Genomic DNA, 9,934 nt, shown 5'->3' on the forward strand with positions numbered 1-9,934 from the left:
AAGAAGGATTATTATCCACAACTCTAATTTTGTCACTGTCTATGCCAACTTGAATAGATTTTTGAAAATCAAGGCAATCATCAACATTATGGTCATGGGTTTGATGAAATGAACAAAAAGGACGTTTTGAAGAAGAAGCATTCTTGCAGGCTCTTTTGATTTGTTGTCTTTGAAGATAATTTTAAAAAATTTGGAGCCTAAGGCATTCGTCCATAGAAAGAGGAGCATAATTTCCTAGGCATTTTGTAATAGTTTGTGTAGGAGGATTTCTAGGGACACGAATTCCTTGCTCAAATTTCCCAATTCTCCATCCTTTAAAACCTTGTTTTGTTATTATATGAAAGTCAGGACTATAAGAATGTTGCTATTGACTAGATGGAGGAGTAGGATCATGGATTTCTTTGAAATCCGATGTGTAAGGGGGAAGAAAAGGATTTGTAGATGAAGAAGGAGTATCATGTGAATTGACAATCTCCTTTCCTTTATCAAGCTTATTCTTTTTGGGAGATTGGGGATGAACATCTTCATCATCTAGAAGCTCATTTTTAGTTATTTATATGTGAGGGGGAAGATCATGAATAAAATGCATGACTTCATCCTCTGTACATATACTTTGACGTTGAAGATAGGTCTTGGGAGAATAAGGAGGATCTAAAAATGTAAGAATGTTAATGTTTTGATTTTGCCCCCCTTTCTCAAGGGTATGTGTAGAAGAAGAAGAAGAAGGGCCCATATCACTTTCCAATGCTTGTCTTTTGTAAAGAGATCATTGATTAAAGTGTTAGGTCTCATCTCATTCACATAAGATACCCTAGGAGAGGTACAAGGGTTAGGATATTTAGGTTTAGGATCTACAAAAGCTTTAAGGTGATTAACATAGGAAATGCATTTTGTTAACAACATCACTACAACACAACATAAATGATACATGAAAGCTTTGAAATGTAATTGAAAAGGAAATAATTTTGAAACCCTAACAAGACAATATGACCAAGTGCTATGAATTAAGAGAAGTAACATGAAATGAAAGAAACTCTTATCCGGCACATGATTGTAATAAGCATATGTGAAAAATAATATAATCATATGTGAAAGAGCAAGTAAATCCAATTTATTAATTGCCATTGAAAGTCTCTTAATTAAAATCTTAATTTGCTGGAAAAGAAGATCTAAAATTAGGACCTTTTTAATTTAAAATTTGAAAGTGGTGAATTTGATTTTTTTTCGACTTTAGGAGGTGTTAGAATTGATAAAGTGCACTAATTTTTTTGATTTAAGCAGAAAAATACAGTCGATTTCGTCTCCCAAAATTTTGAGAAAAAATTCAGGGACCGTGTTGAAAGTACACACGGTTTGACCAACTTTTTTCAAAATTTTCAGGGATGATAGATATTATGATTTTATTGTAGAATCCAAAAAACCAGCTGATTTGGAGATGTCTAGATCAGTCAAATAAGTAACTTCAAAGGTTGAAAATAGAAGAATCTTAAAAATTAGAGTTTTACTTTTTAAGCACCGAATTTTCAGAATAAAAAGGTAGATTTGAATTGTAATTTTGAAATAGAAATTAGATCTGAAACAAGCAATAAAATTTTTACACTTCACAAGCTTAACTTCCTCAAAATGAAAAATTAGGGTTTTGATGCAATTAACCTCTAAAATTTGCAAATAGATCAAACTTGAAAATGAAAATTTGAAATTCAAATTGCACTTAATCAGATCTAATAATAAGAAGTCAGAATCAATGTGTAAGACGTCAAGTTCACCAAAATGTAAAGTGGAAAATTGGATCCTAGTGACTCCTAACCTAGGAGAGAGAAAGGAAGTCACTAGGATGATTTTTGCTTGGAGGAAATTTACATTCAAAAGAGGGGCTTGAATCCACTAGATTCAAATCCAAGGTAAACAAGGATGTGAATTCCAAGTGGGTTGCAAGGGTGGAAGTGTGATTTGCCCTCTTTTGTAAATGAGAAAGTTGACTTGTTGACTATGTAGAAGAGAGATAAAATGAGTGAAATGAGGAGCTACCGGTTCTGGATTGCATTGTAACTTCGGATCTAAGATATTTAGACCGATACGGATTTGCCCTACAAATTTGGAGAAAAGTGGTCGGGACCATGTTGAAAGTGCACACGGTCCTCTGAAAAATCCACGAAACGAAAATGGTTTTTCTACCACTGCAAATGAAGTCCAGATCTGAAAAATATAGTTGCACACCTGCAACCTACACACAGAAAATGAGAGAAGAAGGGTTGTAGATAGGGATTTGCCTTAGTTAAAGCCTAGTTGAGGAATCAACCTTGAAAGAAAGTAATTGCAAATGCTTGAATGTAAATAATAGAAGTGTATACCTTGTAGATCTGCAATTTGTTGATAATGGTTGCTTTGCTTCTTGAATGTAATCACAAGTGTTGCATGAAATGGCATGTAACATGACAAAATCCTAACACACACACATGCTTGCAAATGAATGTTGTAATGTTGCTCCAAGGGATGAATGAAGAAGAATTGAATGATTGATGAAGACCTTTCAATTATCATGTATTTCGTGTGTCACCTATTCATGTATGTCGTCTATCTACAAATGAGAAGACCAACTCCCTTTTATACATGCCTAGAGGATTAATTTCCATCCACCAGAGGCTGACAAAGAGAAGATTTGGGATCCCAAAGTGCAGATAGAACCGGGGGAACCTATCTTGGGGGTGCCCTAAGAGGGTGGGACACTGGTGCCATGCCCCTATCCTACCCTATCTTGGGCCTCAGATAGGGTCCTAAGGCTATGGGATAGTGGCGCCATGCCCCTATCCTGCCCTATCTTGGGCCTCAGATAGGGTCCTGCGGCTATCTCAGGGCTCAAGCAAGAAGGGGTCAAGGGGTCAAAATGTTGAAAGAGGCCTTGGTTGGGGAAGAAGAAGTTGTCGCCAAGGTGAGGACCTAAAAAGTGGTTAAAATTGCAGGGGTCGCAATTTTATGACACTACAGGTGCAGATGAAAGGTTTCCTAAGTAAATTGAACTCTGCCCAAGGTAATGAGTGAAGTGCAAAGATCAATCTAAGTCTGCCTTGAGATAAGGAAAATATGGTTAAGTGTATGAAGTGATGCCAAGAATCAAATCAAGTCCACCCAAAGGAAAGGAAGTGGCATGTGGGAGAAGTACAAAGGTTTGAGCAAGTCCACCCTTCTAAGGTGCTCAACTTTGATAAAGACCACCCAAGAATGTAAGAAGCAACTTGTGAATGGTGCAAGGAAATGATGAAATCTACCTAAGATATGAGTATGAACTTCACCAAGCCCGCCCTCCTTGGTGCCTAAGATGGATGAAGTCTTCCCTTGGTTGAATGTAAGGTGCATGAGATCAGTGAAGTTTGCCCTTGGTTGAATGTAAGGTGCACGATATCAGTGAAGTCCGCCCTTGGCTGAAAGTAAGGTGCATGAGACCAGTGAAGTCCATCCTACCTTGCAACCAGCAGTTCCTAAGTGTGGAGAAGTCTGCCCTTGATTAAGTGAAAGGTGCACAACTTTGATAAAGTCCACCTTGGGGTGTGAAGCAATAACAAGAATGGTGCATAAGTCTCCTCAACCCCGCCCAAAGAGAAGAATCATGAATGTGGAAAAGTCTGCCATGGAGGTGATAATAAGTCATGAAATCAGTGAAGTCTGCCCTACCTCAAGTGCAAATAGAAACAAACTTCACAAAGTCCGCCCAACTATCAAGTATTTAAGTTCAAACAAAGAATTCAAGAAAGAAAGTTTCAAAATATGCTAAAGGAAAGAAGAAAGTTTTGTTTTTCAACTCAATCTCAAAATAGAAACTTTTTTATTGAACTGAACTCATACTTGATTCAAAATCAGAACTTTCCCAAGTGACTAAACTCAACGAAAATAAAAATAAATAAAAACTTTCTCAAAGAACTAAAATTGATAAAGAAATAAGATCACGAGAATATAAACAAGATAAGTTCAATTCGGAAAAGATGAATCGTGTTTCTAAATGCAGAAATTGAACTCTTTGGAGTTTATACTTATAGCAAATCATTCATTCATTTCTCTCATCCAAGCAGTTTGAAATTGGAGAACAAGACACTTGAAGAAAGATTGTTTCAGGTATTCCAAAGCATTTTCAGAGCCTCTAGAGCAGTTCAAAAAATTTCTAAGGCATTGAGGAGAAGGCAAACAAGGGTTTTCATCTATTTCTCAAGGTGACAGGGGTATTCTAGATCAAGAATTCAAGGCATCTTCGGTGGTTTTCAATCCACTTTTCAATATTTTGGAGGATATTTTCAGGGGCTTAGTCTAACTTTCACATATTTTCTAGAATTTGAATCTGATTTCAACATTTATTTCACAGATTTTGGGAATAAGTTATCCATCAAAGACAAACTTCACTCTGAAACCTTCAAATCAGATTGATTTTTCAAGGGTTTCTAAAATTTCTAAGTGTTCGCAACTTGTTCAAAGTTAAAAGTGTTGAGGAAGTGGAGAATCAGAGCACACTTTTCCATCAAACCTTCAAAATTCATGCTCAAAATGAGGATTCTAACTTAATTTCTTTTGGTTTTGTAGGTTTTGGATGAGAGATAAGGCATGATCATCGCAAAAACCACAAATGAAGTTTCAAGCCAAATTCAGAATTGAAGACAAATCCACGAGCAATGTTCGTCTAAGCATAAAGATGGACAAAATTTGGCTAAGTATGGGAAGAGCTATTATGACCATGCAATATTTGTATCCTCGCAATTTGAACACTATGTCAAGTGATATGCTTTTTTGGGAGACAAAAAATACTCGACATAATAAAAAGGCATCCTCCATTGAATTAATTGTGCATTCTTAAAAATATTGTGTTTTCAAATTCTCATAGGAATCAATTCTCTACCAATCTTGGAACAAAAAAGCCAAAAATATTTTGTACATGAGAAAGGATGAATAAGTCTAGACGTTGTTTAAGTTAATAAAACAAAAAAATTATGTTTTTTGAATTGTGACAATTGTGTAGAATATATCTTAGCAATCAACAAAAAATATATTTGACATAATTGATCTCTTAAGTTAATCATTTTCATACATTGTAAAAAATAATTGTACAAGGGTAAGTGCACAAAGATGGTGGTAAAAAAGGGGGGTATAAGTGGACACTTTTTTTCAGAAATCAGGTGAACCTGAACTTGGAGGCAAAATTTGAAAGTTATCCACTCAAGATATGAAGATAATCAAAGAAAAAATATTGTAGTACTTTGAATCTAGTTTCCAAACTACCAAACTTTTTCAAAATTGGATAAGATTAAGGGGTTCAAATCCTTCACACATGAAAAAACAAACCCTGATTTTTTCTGAAAACATAACATAGTGTTTGATGTGCATATCAAAAAAGTCATAGTTAGATTGAGTATTTTGAAAAATCCTTTGGCAAAAAGATAGCTAAGAGTGAGCACTAGAAGATGTGTATTTTTTTGTTGAGCATTTGTTTTTTTATCATTTTTCCAATCGATCACATCCTAAAAAATTAGGTACCTGTTTGTGCGTGAAGCATATCTTGCACTAAAAAAAATCGAAAATACAATTTTTTTAAATTGTAAAGAATCAAGTGGACTACAATAATATATAAAGTTTTTTAAATTTTTATAAGTATATCAAAAGTTACTAAAAAAATGGTACACGTATGTTCGTGAGAATGATGGAGACATTGTAAAAGAAATTCAATAATAATATGTTATTGTTGTTCAAATTTTTAAAAAATTATATGGTTAGAAAGCTCAGAAGATGGGTGAAAATATGGTGTAGATTTTAGAAATACCCACTTGATGAAGTGTACACCTAATGATGACAAAGTTGAGAAACCAAGTTGATAAAATAAAACACATCAAAAAGGAGGGAAATGGAGGGAAATCAAACTTCCAACCCGTAGCTTTGTCATCTAGGCCTATTTCCAAGCCTAAACAGTCAAAAGCGCGTATGGGTACCTATGGTATAAGAAGCGTGTATGGGGTACCTATGGTATAAGAAGCGCGTATGTTCTATCTTTACTATAAACAATGCGTACACATTATTTTTACTATAAACAACACGTATGCGCTACTTTTATTTAAAATTTGGGAGTCTGTATAATATGATATTGTACATATAATATGCATATATACATATAATATATAATTTATATATAATATAATATATATGTATGTGTATTGTCTCCCTCTCTCCCCCTCTTCAAACGCGTACAGGGTGCCTCTCTCTCTGTCTCTCTCACTCTCCCTCTCTCTCTCTCTCTCACTCTCTCTCTCTCTCTCTCTCTCTCTCTCTCTCTCTCTCTCTCTCTCTCTCTCTCTCCCCCCTCTCTCCCTCTTGCTCCCCCCTCTCTCTCCCTCCCTCCCTCCCTCCCTCTCTCTCTCTCTCTCTCTCTCTCTCTCTCTCTCTCTCTCTCCCTCCCTCTCCCTCTCTCTCTCCCCTCCCTCTCCCTCTCTCCCCCCTCTCCCCTCTCCCTCTCCCCCCTCTCTCTCTCTCTTTCTCTCCCTCTCTCCCTCTCTCTCCTTCTCCCTTCCTCCATACCCCATCCCTCTCTCTCTTATTCTCTCCCTCCCCACTCTTTCTCTCTCCCTCTCCCCCCCTCCTCTCTCTCTCTCTCTCTCTCTCTCTCTCTCTCTCTCTCTCTCTCTCTCCCCCTCCCCCTCCCCCTCCCCCTCCCTTTTCCTTCAGATTTTCTTTACTACAAATAACACGTACGAGATACTAAGCCTATTAGTTTGTTGTCCTGCCATAACATTTTTAAGGCATAGGAGCGCGTAAATGCTGAATATATGGATTAACAACGTGTACGCGGTCATTAATATACCGCGTACGTGGTACTTAGAGATAGTTTATTTGCCCAAGAGCCTCAATAGTCTCAAGAAGTTTTTGAAGTCGTTGAAGGCCCCACTACAACTGTGTTTGCACTTTTATCATTGTTTTATACATAGAAGTAAGTGATTTTTTTTTTGTTTTTGCATGATTTCAAATGATTGAATTGTCATTCTTATTAGTTTTGTCAATATTATTATGATTTTTAATAGTTTTGATTCAAAAAAATAATGATACGATGCATATTTATGGTTATTTGTTTGTTTATGAGCTTTTGATTACATATATATGTAATATGATTCTATTTAGGACAACTGATATCAACCATGAGAAAGAACAAGTGAGGAACAATGGAACAACGAGAGGCTAAAAAGGAAAGACAAAGGAAGCGTATGAATAAATTATGTGACATAAGAACAATGGGAGAAGAAGGTATGTCATCTTCAACATCTCAATTCGATTTACCAAATGAACATAATGCACCTAATGGAATTGAATAAGAGACATTTGATTTATCATATGAACTTAATGCAATTGAAGAAGAGACCACATTGAATAATCAATTAAATGATGAACTGATGTATTTGATGAATTGAATGTACACAATGCACCGATGTTAACACCTCCTAGAATCATTCGTAGGAAACCAAAGTATCTAATTGACATTGATGAGAATATATTGAAGCCAATGCTCGATAAAATAAATGAATGAACTTGTAGGAGAATGGTTAAAAGAATATGGAAAAAATATTTTGAAAACTTAAATCAAACTGCAAGATGTCAATTAATTGTTCAAATGATTAAAAAATTGAATTTTAGAAAGACAATGAAAATTCTAGGCCTAAGATAATCTGAAAATAATAGCGAAAGAACTATTGTGAGAAATCTATTTGATACATATCAAGCTATTGGTTCAAAATCATGTACTAAAGATTCTAATGCTACTCAATGTGTCATTACATCAACCATAATGAGCAAGAAAATAAAAAAAGATCATTTGATAAGTAAAACAAGTAAGTCATTAAATGTTAGTAGAACAACATTAAGTAAAGCATTACAGAGGCGAGAAAAATAGAGGAACCTAACAATAATTCTCTTTGGGCATTCTCGGGTAGACTACCACGCAAAGACAAGGTTGTTGTTGATGCAATAAGAACATTAATTAAAAAAATTTGGCATGACAACACAAGAGTTTCACCCAACCAAAGAGATGTTGTTAGAAGGCAAATCGGGTCTACAAATCGTGAGCCACATGCCAAACACTATTTGGATATGACAGACAAAATTTTTATGAAAGATTCTTGGAAAAGTTTCCTCAAATAAAAATTTCTCAAAGATTTTTTGAAATGGAAAAACCTTTTTATATTAAGGTTAATTTCATGTACGATAGGTTGTTATAGGATGCATATTGAATTTTCCATGCACTATGATATTTTTCATCTTATTTGTTCTACTTTGCACACTAACGATGTTTTGCAGGAATGCAATATACAAGCACCTCCTAAGTCGGTAAGATAATTTATTTCAAGTGTGCTATGTAATAGACATGATGGTTGCGTTTATTATAAGATGCCTTGTTTGGAAGGTTCTTGTGCTATATGTGGTGGTTTGCAACATTTACCAAGATGTGTACATTTGGAGAGCACACATGAAATTGGTAGGAAACTAGTTTCTTTTGGAAAATACAAGACAATCACATATGGAGTTAAAGATGGAAAAGATTTGAAGAGATGTGAGCTAGTGAAAAATGATATATGTGTAGCTGAATTTATGAAAATGTTTCAAGAGAAACTAGTTTATGAATACATAATCCATACACATAGATCTTGATGGTTAGATGAACAATTCAAGTTATGGGAGGACACATTTCCTCTTGGAACCATTGTCTTTATCATTGATTTTGCTGAAAATTATACACTACAACCTCCAAATGAAGTGCAATCTATGTATTATCATTCTACACAAGTTTCTATTTTTGTACACATAACATTCATGCATGCAGATGATAGCACAAATGAGGATAGAAAGGTTGTAAGAGAGTATCACTTCTACATAAGTGATGATCATACTCATTCATTGGAGTTTGTACAAGGATGCTTTAAAGTTTTCTATGGTAATTTAAAGGAAAGAAACATACAATACAACCAACACTTAATATGGTCAGATAATTGCACCACACAATTCGAGAATGCAAAGATGTTTTATTGGTTGACAAGGATGCATATGACAAGCGATGTACAACATTTTTGGAATTTCACTGAGGCTGGACATGGTAAGGGAGAGCACAATGGTGCAGGAGTATGTGTAAAAAGAGCCCTAGCTAGAGAAGAATTGAAGTATGAAGGTGGCGTTGAGTTGATAGACGCAGAAACAATTGTGCGATGGTGTAACTCTATGATAGGTCCAAGTAATCCAGGTACGTCAATGGTTCATAGATATTTTTTGTTGATCACTGAATCTAACATTGAAAACTATCTAGATTATTGTACAGTTGCAGGATCGAGTGACATGCACTCATTTATGAGTTCAAATTCAAGTTCACTACTGATTTATACGAAACAGATGGTATTTTTTTCTCTTCATGCATGTATTGTTTGTGGAAGAATGTGAATCACAAGAGTGGGTTGACAAATGGTCTTGTAGACCGTTGGTTCCTATTGATACATATGAAATTCCCAAAGCACTACAATTGAGCCAGATGGAGACATCAGTGGATTTTGACCATGTATCCGACCTAGTGGATTTAGGTGATTTTTTGAGTTAATTTTTTTGCAAGTACTCTTTGTGGTTCATTTTGTTGTACATCACACTTTATTTTTAGTATTAATTATCACTTTATAAAATGCAGGTCATGTGTATGCATTTGTTGCAAAAAACAACAATGAAGAAGGAACAAAGTACTATTTGTGTCATTGTGTTGAGCCTAAAATAAAATTGACAACCACAATCATTGATGAAGAGGGTATTGAGTACCCAATAGGGTCTATTGTCGTGACGGTAATATGGATTAGGAGATACCCTATCAAGAATTCTGATGTTTGGTTGTTCGAGGACTTTGAAACACACAGACATATTCTTCATTTCTCTAACCTTGTTGTTG

This window comes from Cryptomeria japonica, chromosome 7 (genome assembly GCF_030272615.1).
Source record: "Cryptomeria japonica chromosome 7, Sugi_1.0, whole genome shotgun sequence".
Taxonomy (NCBI): domain Eukaryota; kingdom Viridiplantae; phylum Streptophyta; class Pinopsida; order Cupressales; family Cupressaceae; genus Cryptomeria; species Cryptomeria japonica.